Source organism: Syngnathus scovelli, chromosome 4 (genome assembly GCF_024217435.2).
Source record: "Syngnathus scovelli strain Florida chromosome 4, RoL_Ssco_1.2, whole genome shotgun sequence".
NCBI lineage: Eukaryota > Metazoa > Chordata > Actinopteri > Syngnathiformes > Syngnathidae > Syngnathus > Syngnathus scovelli.
In genome coordinates, this window is record NC_090850.1 from 14010872 (window position 1) to 14025999 (window position 15128).

At 38.8% G+C, this 15128-nt stretch overlaps 1 long non-coding RNA gene across 1 annotated transcript in view; it reads left to right on the forward strand.

Moving 5' to 3' along the window:
• LOC125967501 (uncharacterized) overlaps nucleotides 1-8258 on the forward strand; it is a 76516-nt gene extending 68258 nt beyond the window's left edge. The window contains exons 6-7 of the long non-coding RNA XR_007480751.2: nucleotides 3157-3287; nucleotides 7508-8258. This is a non-coding gene — a long non-coding RNA (uncharacterized lncRNA). The remainder of the gene's footprint in view (nucleotides 1-3156; nucleotides 3288-7507) is intronic.
• Nucleotides 8259-15128: the final 6870 nt, after the last annotated feature.

Here is a 15128-nt window from a genome sequence, read left to right on the forward strand (position 1 = left end):
AATTTCTGAAGAACCTGAATCTGAAATTTGGTGAATAACCTTTCAATAGTTTTTCAAAACTTGTGCGTTTCTAATGGCTCGTGCCTAAAGTACACAAAGAATTCATATGCAAAATGATTGCAGAAACATTGTTGTGGATGGATCTCCTTGAAGGATCTGTCATGTCAGACAGGACAAGGTGACATACAGTTCACTCTTTCAGTGCCCCCCACCGCCAGCCCGCCACAAACAAACGGGGGCGGTGGCACAGCTTTCAAAGTCACCCAGGAAATTCCTCATCAGAAGAGATTCTGAGTGTCCTTTTGTATACCTGCTATGTATTATCAGTGCGTTGCAGCTAAGTGTTGCAATTAGGCTCGGCCTTTTTCATGCAAAGCAGTTTGACAGCACAACAATCAGTCAGTTATGCTATAGCTCCTGCTCCCGTTCCTCGTGGTACATAATTTTTGCTGACATTTACAGACGTTGCTACATTTGAATTATTTATCGTATAAGGTTAGCATCAATGCCACTGAAGTCACAGGCCTTTACTTTTAAGCAGAGTATTGCAAATGTTAAATACAATATGTAGATCTTTCTCATGCACCACTGCATTCTGCATAACACGACATGATTAGGTCATATCATATACAAATCAAATATTGGGTATTGTTGGTTATGTACAGTTATGACAAATTATGAAGAAAAAAAAAGACATAAATCTAGTTGTTTACATACCTCCCACACATGAAGCGCCATCCAACTGCCCACGTTACATATGTGTGGCCGACTACGTCATTCAAATGGGGAGATCTTGCATTTCCCCTCTATAAACACACTTTACATTTGCCATCATCTTGCACGGATACCAGCCTGTCTATTTCTGCTTTCGCAATGTCAAGCCCTGTGTGTGCTTTTACCTCCTGGATTTTAATGTAGCTGAGGGGGGCCACTACGATTGGCCGCAAGTAGGTGACTTTCCATCCCACAACTGCACAAACACCCCTTTAGGCCGATTTCTACCTGTGCAAATTGTAGAAAAATAGTACCAAATGAAAGAAAGTCATCTCTATGAAGGGAGAATTCTCAATAGATTCTGCTGGTCAACCCAATGAAGTGTTCATTGAAGTGATCCAGCTTTTGGATCCTTGTGATGCATGTGCTGTTGAGAATGTTAACAGATACTATTCGTTCAAAAGATGAATCCCATTAAGCCTTTCTATAGTCTTGTATGTCTGTGATGGATAGATGGGGAATTTTTACCATTAAAATCTAATTTACACATTTAAGACAAATGGAGAAGGCGTTGTGAATAATAGCAACTTAATCAACATTAAATGGAGATTCAAAACAAGCTGTTGGGGAAAATGGTCTCTGTCATATCATCCTATTACGGTATTTAGGCCCAATAATTAATCCAAACTGAAACGTAGTAGCAGATTTATCTTTCAGCAGTTAAGATTCATCTTGTACATTGAAAGGATAATAAAGCGCTAACAGTTTTTGTCATAGTGTTGAATGATACATTAGAATGATTAACTTATGTAACTTTTTGGCAAAATTGTGCTTGTCAGAGAGCAGTATTCGTCTTACTTGCTAATAGGAAAGACTATTTTTATTCTGTTACATGGAGCTACCTTCCACTCACTGGTGTCACAGAAGACATATTTCCCTGTTCACTGTGGGCCAACGAGTGTGTTTGCTTCATTTGATGCAAACTCCAGGCAGCTCACAATGCCCTCAACACCTGACAGTTCCTGGCCAAGAAGAACAGTGACATGGATTTTAAATGTATGCTTAGTGACTGACACCAGTCTTGGAAATCTGACGCATCTCATAATTGGCTTTTTGTAGACTGGCAGTGGCAAGCTCAAGTGGCTCGGTATTAAGGCACCAGCTGGGAATTAAACCTGCAGCAGCATCCACTAAATTACAAAGTGCCCTGTAGGAATCCCAAGGAAAACGGACAAAGTCCTGTTAATTTCAAATGATCTTGAAACTCACCCTGTCTGGGATGTTATTTTTATTAGCGCTGTTTTCAAGACTAAGCAGCGTGACCATAATAAGTCAATTTTTACTTCTCTTGGACAAGTGCGTTCATGCATGACCATGGGGCATTTTACTTTTCCAGCAGTGGCACCTCATTAATGCCAGCCTACTATAAAGTGATATAAATTCTCCCCTTCATCAAAGTCCAGAGCTACCGTAAGTTCAGAGGCAAAACGGGAGACAGCAAAGCAAAAATCAGAAGGAAATCACTTCATGTGATCTTTTTTTCCCAGGGTCAAAAAATTAATTCTGATGTCGAGGGAGAATTTATAAGCAATTAGGAAAAAAAAAAAAAACGTGGTTGAGGCATAAACTGTATGTGTGTGCAGAGGAGGGCATGATGTGTGCGCCTTTAACATGGAGTCTCATTCTCACAGAGTTTTGTACCTTAAAAGGAAATCAGGTGGCTTAGCTCCAGCATTGCCTTGAAAGTCATGAATAAACATCAGGCTCCCTTTCTTTCCATGCGTACATCATACATCACAAGATGACACTACCTAATGGAGGAGGATGCCTCACCGTCGGCGACATGAAAAGCAGTGAAATTACCCACCAAAACATGCAGCCATATGGCTTTAAAATGGACCACTGAGTGTGAGGAACGTGGGAGGGAGGAGGAGTACAAAGAAAAGGAATCTCTTATTAAAATGGCTCCCTGAGATAACAGCGCTCCCTCTGCATTCCCTCAGCTGTGATAACCACATTGCCTGTTCACTCCGGAGAAATGATACATACAGTACAATGCTAATCATTTACAATTGCAATGACTCCTTTTGTGTCTCCCGGGACTGTTTCTCTTACTGTCATTTCTGCAGGTGTCAGTTTTAACATGTGGCAGTTGCAATTTTAGGCCAACGTTATTATTTCACTGGCAATTTTGACTCGCAGCCTTTGCAAGAAAGGTTCAGCTAAAGTTTTACTAGTTTAGATTCCATAGCACAGGTTTCATTTGAATAAAGTGTCTTAAGGATTTATTCTATTCTGTTTGACAGCGGAATAGAAAGTGAGTCGAAATCCTGCTAGGAACCAAAGTATACAACTACACATGTATGTGTTCAAATATCACTCACTTAAGTATTAGAACACCAAAACTATAAACATGTGCCATTCACCTATGTTGTTTTGCAGCAGTCAAGGGTGCTCAGCCTTCCTTGAGTCCTTACAGGGTGTCCTGAAGAAAGCAAGAAGTGGCTAGATAAAGGGAACCCTGGGCTTTCCTGCTAAACCGTCTGCCCCTGCAACTCAACCCCAGAAAAGAGGTACAAAATAAGCATTTCATCATTTATTTTGGGTTCAACGGAATTGTATAAAATAAAAACGAATAACAAAAATGCATTTTTAACTTAATAGTTTTCAACACAAGCTTTTTAGGGACTGAGATTTTGGAACACACTCTGCTAGATAGAGCAAAGCAGCCCCAGAGTGCAGCCCAATCACATTGATGTTCACTGTAGGTCCAGTAACTTGGATGATATACATTTGTGAGAAATAAAATTTGAATGTCCACGTCTGGCCGTGAACGTGGTTTCAGGCTTGTGTTTGAATGTGGGGTAGCAGAAGGATGCACAACCAGGGAGGTGTGAGAGCAGTCATTTTTTGGATAATTTTTAATGGGCATTCTTTGATGCGAGGCGGCAGCTCATGCACAGCTTCTTGCAGGTGCCATCTCAGTCATGCGCTTGTGGGATTAGTATGCGGCAGATAGTAAAAAAAAAAAGACAGGCCATTACACTACGCAGCACACACGACAATCTCAATACAGTGGGATCATTACCTGTTCAAAGGATGATATCAGTGTACAGCGAGACAAAGCGATAGAAAAAATAAGTTAAAATGGCAGTGAATGGGATGGAGAGAATCAAACACAACAAAAAGGTCAATCGGTATTGTAAATATTTGCCATCAGGTGGGCCGGTAGAGGATGATATTTCTCAAGAACACACAAGATTATTTATCAGTGTAGGCAGACTAATTCAGTGTGGAATAAATTCATGAAAGATTCCATTTTAGAATAGAAAAAGAAATGCATTGGGGAAAAAAAAGTAGATTCGTCAATGTCGTGTATGCCCTTAAATGTTACTTGTTAACCCAAAGCCATCTTTACATGAATATTGAATAAATTCAACAACCCTATACATTTTATTTTAACAGCTGGAATGTATTACGCTGACCCTAGACTGCCAACTATCAATTTGAAAAGGAAAGAATGAACTTTATATCTTGGTTTTTGCAGTATGCGCTACACCCACATCCAGTTGGTTTAATGTTCTCTGAATTTGTACTTAGAGAAGCTGCAGATCTCAATCATTTCTTTTTAGGAATAAATATACATTTGCAACGCTTGAGTTGTACATTGTTAAAGTGAATTTCCCAGAATCTTGCACAGTCTGCCATTTTACTGCTTTTCTTTAAATTCTTGTTAAGTGAATTTAGAAAACGGTTTCTAAATACTAACATTATACATGTTTGAAGATCCATCCAACCATTTTCTGAACTGCTTTTCCGGAAATGGTTGAAGACAATTCCTGAAAATATGCCAAGACTGAAAATTACGAAGTACAGTTTTGGTGGTATGGCATTCAACCATTATTCACTACTTCAGTATCCCGTTCTTTTTGCATGGACGTGGTTAACATGGTGCAACGTTGACACACCTTTTTGCACCAAAAGAAGACTACAAAAGTAAAACAGCTAAACTAAGCTATGTTTCTGTACTCATGGATTGCGTGTGTTCATGTTCACGTCTCTCTGAAGACTTCACTACACATTTGCACTTAACACGGCAATTAGCAGGCACCAGGGAAATGCATAATGTGAGTGAAGCTTTACACTCAAAGCTGCTAAGCCTCAGTATTTTTCAGTAAGCTCATAAATCACCAACAATCTGATGATATCAATTATTTCAGTAAATAAGTGAGTCGAGATCAAGCCCTTTACCCTCTCTCAATGCCAGCATTGAATTAGCGCACTGACAGCTTTAAGCAGCTAATTAAAGCAGAATGAAGCTTTGTAAAGGATTACTGAAGAATGCGTCCCGCACTTCAGTTCAATATAATTACAGAAAAGATGCTTGATTTGAATGCTTAAAATGATGAACACAATCTTTGATAAATGCCTCATTAATATTTGATTCAATTAATTTATCACAGAGTACCCCACTGGTTTATTTGATGGTTTATAAAGTTTCTGTGCGTTTAGACCAGTCTTAGCTGTCTCCTTGTGATTCAGCTTTGACCTCCTTTTGGGTCAGAGAGACTTATTTGAAGTGAAAACATCTGAAAGAGATGTCTGACAGGCGAGCTGATTCCCCGAGTGCAAAAGTGGGTGGGGGCTCCCACTGGTCCGATAAAAGGCCTGACTTCTTGCAGCAAACCATGCCTTTCTTCAAATGCATGCCTACACTCCACTTTTAATTGGCCGCTTTCGTGAGCTGTGAAACTTAATGACTTTGTTCCAGGATTAAAAGCCTCGGAGTGTTCAGGCAAAGCAAGGGTCCTAACCTTTTCTTGGCTGATCTATCTCTCATCCCTACAGCCCACCCTTTTCTTGCATTGTTATGCTTCGTTCCATATTGCACTGCTTTTGTCTTACCCATCATCCTCTTTCTTTTCATTTACCTTATAACACATTGCACAGTTGCACTGGACTGTAAAACTATTTGCCACGTTTTTAGATATCAGTTCTTAAATGTGATGTCGTAGTGGACCTCCCTGCTCCGATCATATCGCCATGTACTTTGACCTTGCTGTCTACTCTTTGCCCATGAGGTTTTAGAAATTAGTATTGTCCCAAGTATTCTTCTAATATGCTTCTCCTCGTTGTAGGGGAGAGAATGTTGCGACTAATTAATACAAGACCGCAATGCTTGCACTCTGGCACAGAAACAAATGTGTTGTTAGTATTACTCATTTTACATTACTGTACATCAAATCAGCTCGGCAAAATAGTACTGCAGGAACTGCATTCAACCCCATTGAACACAAGTGAAACACCAAACAACAACAATGGAGGGGATCTTTTGTATTTACCTCCTGGCGTTGGCTTCAGTAATGAGACTTATTTAACTTATTTATCACTATATTTGAGAAGAGACTGGACACAATGACCTCTGCAGCCAGTGGCATCTTCTGGAATGTGTGATATGTGCATCCCCAAAGGGTGGCACAGTTATGTTACAAGATAACTTAAAATGTTAAAACAACATAACGACCTCACATCTAAAGTAAAAATTCCTGGGCGTGGTGAACATAAATTGAATCTCTTAAAATGTCACTGTTGGCACCAGTCAAATTTTAATAAATGTGACAAGCAATAGAAGGATGGAAACAGTCCTTTTCATAGTTCATGTTTAGAGAATAGTAGTTTCAGGCTAACGACTCAAGAACGACATCCATACTCACTATTGTGTAATGACGTCGGTTAAGAAAAGTGGAGTCAAATTCATTTTAAACAGTGCTGTTTATTTTTACGCTCAAAAGGAGCACTTTTTGATCTCGGCTTGACCCCACGGCATTTTCCAACATTGTTAAGGAAAGGTGGAATGAAGGTTAAGAGATTTGACTTTCAAAACACTCCCTCAGAATGGGAACGCTTTAGTCCTTCCATGTATGACCTTTCCTCACATTTCATTCTAAGGTACTGCAAGTAAGCTTTTGTTACTGAATGTACATGTTGAAATGTCTTGTTGCACGTACGATCATGAGGTCATTCTTCATCTGAATGGCTGTCAATCTTCACCACCCACCCCAGCAAACCAAGCTCGGCCCAGATGGCTGAGCGGGCAAGTGCTAAATGATATCCTAATCGATGTGCTGTCTAATCAGAGAGCTTAACGCTAATACCTTGCACAGGTCCACACCATTCTCATATCAGCATCCACACATTTGAAGGTGACATAGAAGAGGCCAGAGATTAAAGGCAATCTTGTAAAGAAGCACTTTTTTTTTTTTAAACTGACCAAAAAGTGTTTGTGAGTGAGGAAATACAAATATAGGTTTAGAGTCATTCTTATTTGTGATTTGTGTTGCTAATAACAGTCTATTGACGTAAACTTCTTTGTTAACAGTTCTTTTGTTGAAAATCGGAATTATCATTCATACATTTTACATATAAACAGCATATCAGTTAACTTTCTTCATCACCTTTCATAAAACTCTAATGGCTTTTACTTTTCAGTCTAGATTGACTTAAATTAGTCTACTTGACAATAAAAAGTAGTGGCATATAGTTGAGGCAAGAAATCATCATCCAAAACATTAGCGTTTCACAGAGCCAACAACCGTGCTGTCAACACAGTAATTGACATGCCAATCAATGGCGGGTGCGTGGCCAGCTTTTAGAAGGTCTCTAAGGTGGCCCGCCTGGAGCACGCTCAGTTTAACTCAGCGGAGATGCCGGAGTGTAAACAAAGACTACATATTGACTAGCTCATCGATGCTGGTGATCAATCAGTCAACATTGTTTCCGGTTCTTTGTGCAGGTCTTAAATGTCAGCAAATGCAGTGGGCACACCGATCTCTAGAGGGAGACAGAGTGAAGAGCAACAATAATCAGCCATGGATCAAGGCTGAGTTCAGTGTAAAAAATAAAAATGCTGATGTCTTTTAAGATATGTACAGATATGACGCTTTCTCCATTTGACAATGTATATTGTCAGTCATCATTCCCTCCCAACAATCCTATTTTTACTGACTGCATCATTTCATCATCATTACTATTATTTTTGTTAGTGTTTTTTTATGTATGCAAATTTCAGCTTGTCTTTTGTAGTGCTCAATAAAGTTCCAATGAGTTTTTATCACAGATGTACAAATTGTATCGCTATTCGGTTAATTGATATCCTGCAATATATAGCACGTCATTGATATAATGATAAGTGCTTCAAATGTGCATGTGCTTTGCCAATCCTCTTTTAAGATTAACAGCACCGAGTTACAAGGCAAACCTAGTGTCGAGAATCCACAATGTCAATTATTAAACTGTCTGGACTCACTTTATAACTTACATAAAAAGCAAGCACACTTAAACACTGAGCTTGTATTTTAACAGTCAACACTATTTTATTCTTAGTGACAGTTCTCATACAAAACAGAAAGCAAAAGGAACGCATTTGTATCGTCTTTAGTTAAAAACAATCCTGGATAAATGGCCTCTAAATCTGCACAGCCCTTGAAATCTATGATGAATTTTTATTTTTGCTCTCCTCTCAAAGCATCCACTTCAGATAGATGAAAGAGTAATATTCCAGCAATAAAGCTTGATTTACATCCTCTGCGCCATTCTCCCTCTTCCTTTTTTATTTGATCATTTAGACGGGATCATATAACTGTATATCAGACACAAATGAAATCAGGTCCTGTGCACATTAAGGCCATGTCTTTCTGCAGCTAACATCCCCTCCAACCCGGCCAGGCAACTCTACGGCAAGCCAAGGGCAGAGTTTCATTCATTTTCAGGCCCATTTCCTCTTATGATTAGGCGATCAATCAATCCCAGCATTCAGTCTCATCAGGCAGACGGGATTATCTACCCATCTTCCCCTCTGCCTCTTTCAACTCGCACCCTCCCACATTAACATCAGCTCAAGTATCACCCAACAAAAGCAGCGTGCCACATCCCCAGACCGCAAACACACTACCTCTCATCTGAGTCATCCTTCAGTCAGCCATGTCTTCCTTCACCTTATACATCCCCCGATGGTGCTCACGCATATACCTACGTAACAGGTGAGTCACCGCAACGGGGATTTAAAAGTATATAACATAATACACCCCAAGTACACTCTGCGGCACTTTGTTAGACCTTTAAAAAAATGCTTATGCAAGAATGCTATTCTAAATTGTTCAGTAAATCGTATAAAGTGAGGATAGATGTAGAAGGTAAAAAGACAAAAACAATCGTAGTAGGGATTACAATATATCGGGGTCATTGTTGGAAAAAACAAATAGACTGGACTCAATGTATTATCTCTTCTTCACTGTCTATATACTCCTGATGCCAACTCAGTTGAAGACATTTCATTTTAGCCATCATGCTGCACTTTTTTATATGTAGAATCCCTTTATTGAGAACATTAGGATAACATCATATTGTGAGGTGTTGAAGAAAAGGCAATCTATTAGTAATAAACATAGACTGAGAAGACATAAAACATTTAAATTACTTATAAATGCCATCACTAATTTTTAATATTTATATTTCTTGCTAAAAAGGAACATTTCCGTGCCACACTCAACATAATCATTGAATTCCACTTAATGGCAAAAAGCTTTTTGATGTAGAAATTCTAATTCCGCACAGCACACTGTCACGCTTTCAATACACACTAGCTTTTAGTGACCATGTTCTAGGTTAATAAAGTTTCACGCCTGAGAGACAACATTTCTTACCGTGCTAATGTCTCATGAAGGGAGGGAGCAATTGAATTATCACACTGCTCCACCCCCTCATGCACACACCAAGAAAATAATATTAAATTGCACAATGGAACTCGGGAAGTGTAACTTAAATGCACAAAAGGATGTACTTTTTGTATTTAAACAAAGTGTTGGACAAAAAAAATCTTCAGATCAAGGTGTAAATTGAGACCATGGAGTAGCCCTATTAATAATCATCAAAAATAATAATAAAACATTTCCAATCAAATATGCTTGAGATTATTGATTATTCAAAATACACATGTTTTGAGTTACAAGGGCAGACAAGGAACAAGTTAAAGGTAAATCTAAATGGCAGTTTATTTAAAATCTTGATGTTAACCAATGGTGATGGATCAGGATTAGTCAGATGCCTTTTTTGAAAGCACTGCAGTCCTTAGGGCAGGTGTGAATTAGCTGGCCAATAAAATAGCCTCTCCAGGTTCATAATGGGACTATGACTTGGCAACATCTTTGTTACAAACTAGATTAGTATCCTTTGGCAGCTCATTAGACCATCGGCTCAGGCCATTTCCCCCCTACAGCCTTTAATTAAATTGTAATGATTACAAAAGTACAGATCAGTCAACTGCATAATGCCAGCAGGCCCACTTTTTATTTTTTTTATTATTTATACGTACATGACATCATAAAAAAAACGAAATGTTAGTCCTCACCATGTTGATGTTAGCTATTGTCTGCCTATTTCATTTGGTACGCTGTCGTCTTGTAAATTGATGTCTTTATCTGGTTGCCTACGCATTTGGAACTAATTTGATTTCTTTTAAACTTTTTTGTGGATGAATAGATGATTTTCATTTGCCATACATTGCATGAGCTTCGCATTGTGTATTAATTTGACACCAACGGCAACATTAATTGAACATGTCTGAAAGAGCCTTTATGGAATTCTCTGCCTTGTGACCTCAGACAGACTGCATCTTTGTCTTCGTTTAAATCTCTACTGAAAGCTTACTTTTTATTGCCTGCTTTCTAATTACCGAGTTATTTTACTGTATTTTTTAAATTCATTTTTTTATATTTCAACTGTTCTAGTGAGGATGAAGTGGTTCAGAAAGTGGATGGTTGTTTTTCATATAGAAATATGTAGTTATAATTATGGTAATGTAAATGGATGGATGAATAGACGGTTGTTTTTCATATAGAAATATGTAGTTATAGTAATTGTGATAATAATAATTAATGTTACCAGCAAGTATTGTCTGAGAAAGTTATCTTTTAGAGAGGGGAAGTACAAATAAGCACATCTGCGGCCTTTTAAAGGTTTGATTAACGCCGGGGATCAGTCAGGAGAAGGGTACAAAGGAATTTCAGTGCCATTAAATCAACCATGGGACACAGTAAGGACAGTCATCGTCAAGTGGAGAAATACGCCACAGCACTGACATTACCAAGAACTCGAAGCCTCTCTAAAATTGATGAAAGTGAGAGAACTGGTCAGGAATAGGGCTGGGTATCTTTTAGATGTTGCCAATATGATACGTACCTCGATACACAGGCAACGATACAATATGTATCCAAATACGGGGTCGTTTCAGTCTGATACGATTCGATAATACATTTCAAATAGATACAGTACGATTCAATGAAAAATAACTTTAAAAACATATGTGGTCCTTTACCTAATGCTAAAATCCATTTACAGCAAAAAAAAAAGGCCAATAACGTATTTGTGAGAATTCTGACTTTAAAGTCACTTTAAAGTCAGATAAACAGGTGATGACTGGCATGCCCATATTTAAAGTCATTCATCACTTCCTAAAGTGATTCGTTCTTTTTTCAGTTCATATGACTTCAACCAGTAGGTGTCAGCAATGCCCATTGAAGCTGCCACCTCGCCGTAAAACAAAACGAAGAAGAAAATGACGTAACTTCCCGTTCACAAACGAGTCGTGAATTGCATTTCCCGTTCACCAACGAACGAATCTGTGAGTGAACGAATCAGTGAGTGAGTAATTCGCATTTCCAGTTCATCGCGAGAACGGATCAGTGAGGGAACGAATTCTGACTTTCCCCTTCGCAAACGAGCCAATGGGTCAACTGCCTTCCTTCCCGTGCATCAACGGATCAGTCAGTGAACGTATTGCGTCTCCCTCCTGGCGTGAACTATGTAAGCCAGAATGTCGATTTACGATTTGCCAAGGAAAGAAAGAACAGTGCACTCACTGAAACGCCACTTCATTGATGCGCGTTTTCTCGGTTAAAAGCTAACTTTATTGCATGAAGGGATGCGCCGTTATGCAACAACGGGGAGATTATGCTTCTTTTTGGGTAATCTTGATTTATAACACTTATAGTAGTTTTTTAATAACGTGTATGCATATATACGCCTAAATATTGTTATCCAATATATCTACTGCAATTTCATATTGTATTGCTGGTTTGAAATTTACTTTTATTATTATTATTATTATTATTTTTTTTAATAAACATTTATGTTAAAACTTGTCTGGTGTTTTATTCCTTGTTTTTATATTCGCCAATTAAAACGAAAATCACACATTTGGTTAACTGCTTTATATGACAATATGTGTAGGTACACCTCATGAACACTTCAATAGGTACACTATATGAGGTAAAAAAAAAAAAGAGAGTGAATAAATTAAGGGTTAATTGCACAATAAAATCATATTTAGAAATATTTTATCACCTGGGATCGAACCAAGTTCTTACCGTGCAAGAGAACATGTCACTAACCAGTCAGCTATTTCAACCTGGTAGGTATTGGTCATGATCGTCTGCTCTCCTTTGTACTAGTGATGTGCATTCCAGTTCTTTTAAGTGAACTGAATCTTTAAAATCGGTCCACTCAAAATATCTGTTCAAAAGAATCGTTCACCGAATCGTTCGCTACACTTTATTTATTTATTTATTTAATTTTTTTACCTCGTGTAGTGTACCTATTGTAGTGTCCATGAGGTGTACCTAATCACAGGCCACTTCAATAGGGAAAAAGCTTAAGTGAAAGTGAAAAGTGCCTCGTTAAGCGCACCTGCGTGAAAGGTTTTAGCTCCTGCAGAACATGAAAATGACCAAAATCTTTTCACGCAGGTGCGCTTAATGAGGGAATCACATGGACACTCCATTAGGTACACCGCCATTTTCAAGTGTACCTAATAACAGGCCACTTTATTATCTTGGAAAACATGTTAGAATGCGGCCCCAAGGACTAGAGCTTGACACCTGTGACCTTTGACCATGATATTTCCCTAATAAAGTGGCCTGTTATTAGGTACACTTGAAAATGGCGGTGTACCTAATGGAGTGTCCGTGTGATTCCCTCGTTAAGTGCAGGTGCGTGAAAACTTTTAGCCTCTTTTGAACGTGAAAGAAGCTAAAACTTTTCACGCACCTGCGCTTAACGAGGGTCACTTGGAAAACATGTTGGAACGTGGCTCCGAGGACTAGAGCTTGACACCTGTGACCTTTTACCATGATATTTCCCTAATAAAGTGGCCTGTTATTAGGTACACTTGAAAATGGCGGTGTCCCTAATGGAGTGTCCGTGTGACTCCCTCGTTAAGCGCACCTGCGTGAAAAGTTTTAGCTCCTGCAGAACATGAAAATGACCAAAATCTTTTCACGCAGGTGCGCTTAACGAGGGAATCACATGGACACTCCATTAGGTACACCGCCATTTTCAAGTGTACCTAATAATGGGCCACTTTAGTATCTTGGAAAACATGTTAGAATGCGGCCCCAAGGACTGAGCTTGACACCTGTGACCTTTGACCATGATATTTCCCTAATAAAGTGGCCTGTTATTAGGTACACTTGAAAATGGCGGTGTACCTAATGGAGTGTCCGTGTGATTCCCTCGTTAAGCGCACCTGCGTGAAAAGTTTTAGCTCCTGCAGAACGTGAAAATGACCAAAATCTTTTCACGCAGGTGCGCTTAACGAGGGAATCACATGGACACTCCATTAGGTACACCGCCATTTTCAAGTGTACCTAATAACAGGCCACTTTATTATCTTGGAAAATGTGGCCCCAAGATCTAGAGCTTGACACCTGTGACCTTTGACCATGATATTTCCCTAATAAAGTGGCCTGTTATTAGGTACACTTGAAAATGGAGTTGTACCTAATGGAGTGTCCAAGTGACGTCACAGATCAAACAGCCAATCAGAAAGTGGGGGTGAGGGCGGGTGTGGCACTTTTCACTTTCACTTAAGCTTTTTCCCTATTGAAGTGGCCTGTGATTAGGTACACCTCATGGACACTGCAATAGGTACACTACACGAGGCAAAAATAAATAAATAAATAAATGAATAAATAAATAAATAAATAAATAAATAAATAAATAAATAAATAAAGTGTAGCGAACGATTCGGTGAACGATTCTTTTGAACAAATATTTTGAGTGAACCGGCTCTAAAGATGGAATGCACATCACTAGTACAAACGAGTGCAGACGACCATGACCTACCAGGTCGAAATAGCCGACTGGTTAGTGACATGTTCTCTTGCATGGTAAGAACTTGGTTCGATCCCAGGTGATAGAATATTTCTAAATGTGATTTTATTGTGCAATTAACCCTTAATTTATTCAGTCTCTCTCTTTTTTTTTTTACCTCATATAGTGTACCTATTGAAGTGTTCATGAGGTGTACCTACACATATTGTCATATAAAGCAGTTAACTAAATGTGTGATTTTCGTTTTAATTGGCGAATATAAAAACAAGGAATAAAACACCAGACAAGTTTTAACATAAATGTTTATTAAAAAAATAATAATATTAAAAGTAAATTTCAAACCAGCAATACAATATGAAATTGCAGTATATATATTGGATAACAATATTTAGGCGTATATATGCATACACGTTATTTAAAAACTACTGTAAGTGTTATGAAATCAAGATTACCCAAAGAGAAGCATAATCTCCTCGTTGTTGCATAACGGCGCATCCCTTCATGCAATAAAGTTAGTCGTTAGCTTGGAGAAAACGTGCATAAAAGAAATACTGTTTCAGTGAGTGCACTGTTCTTTCTTTCCTTGGCAAATCGTAAATCTACAATCTGGTTTACATAGTTCACGCCAGGAGACGCAACACGTTCACCGACTGATCCGTTGATGCACGCGAAGGTAGTTCACCCATTAACTCGCTCGCGAACGGGAAAGTCAGGATTCGCTCCCTCACTGATCCGTTCTCGCGATGAACTGGAAATGCAAACCACTCACTCACTAACTCGTTCACGCACAGATCCGTTCAGTTGAGGAACGGGAAATGCAATTCACGACTCGTTCGTGAACGGAAAGTTACGTCATTTTCTTCTTTGTTTTGTTTTACGGCGAGGTGGCACCAGCTTCAATGGGCATTGCTGACACCTACTGGTTGAAGTTATATGAACTGAAAAAAGAACGAAGCGATTTGGTCACTCTCGTTCACTGAAAAGATTCGTTCACTCACGAGCCAACACTAACATTTTGCCAAAAAACAAAAATGTCAGGACATGCCTGGCAGAACATTTGAACTTTGAGTTCTTTAGAGGCACTTATAATGGTGGCGTGTATACCTGCATTACTGCTTTCAAAAACTTACACATCTAACCAATATATGAAACTACTAGAAAAATAATTCCTAAGTAGGGATGTCAGCCATTTTCCCCTTTAGACACTTTTTATGCATTAAGATGAAGCTACGGTGTAAGCACAGTCT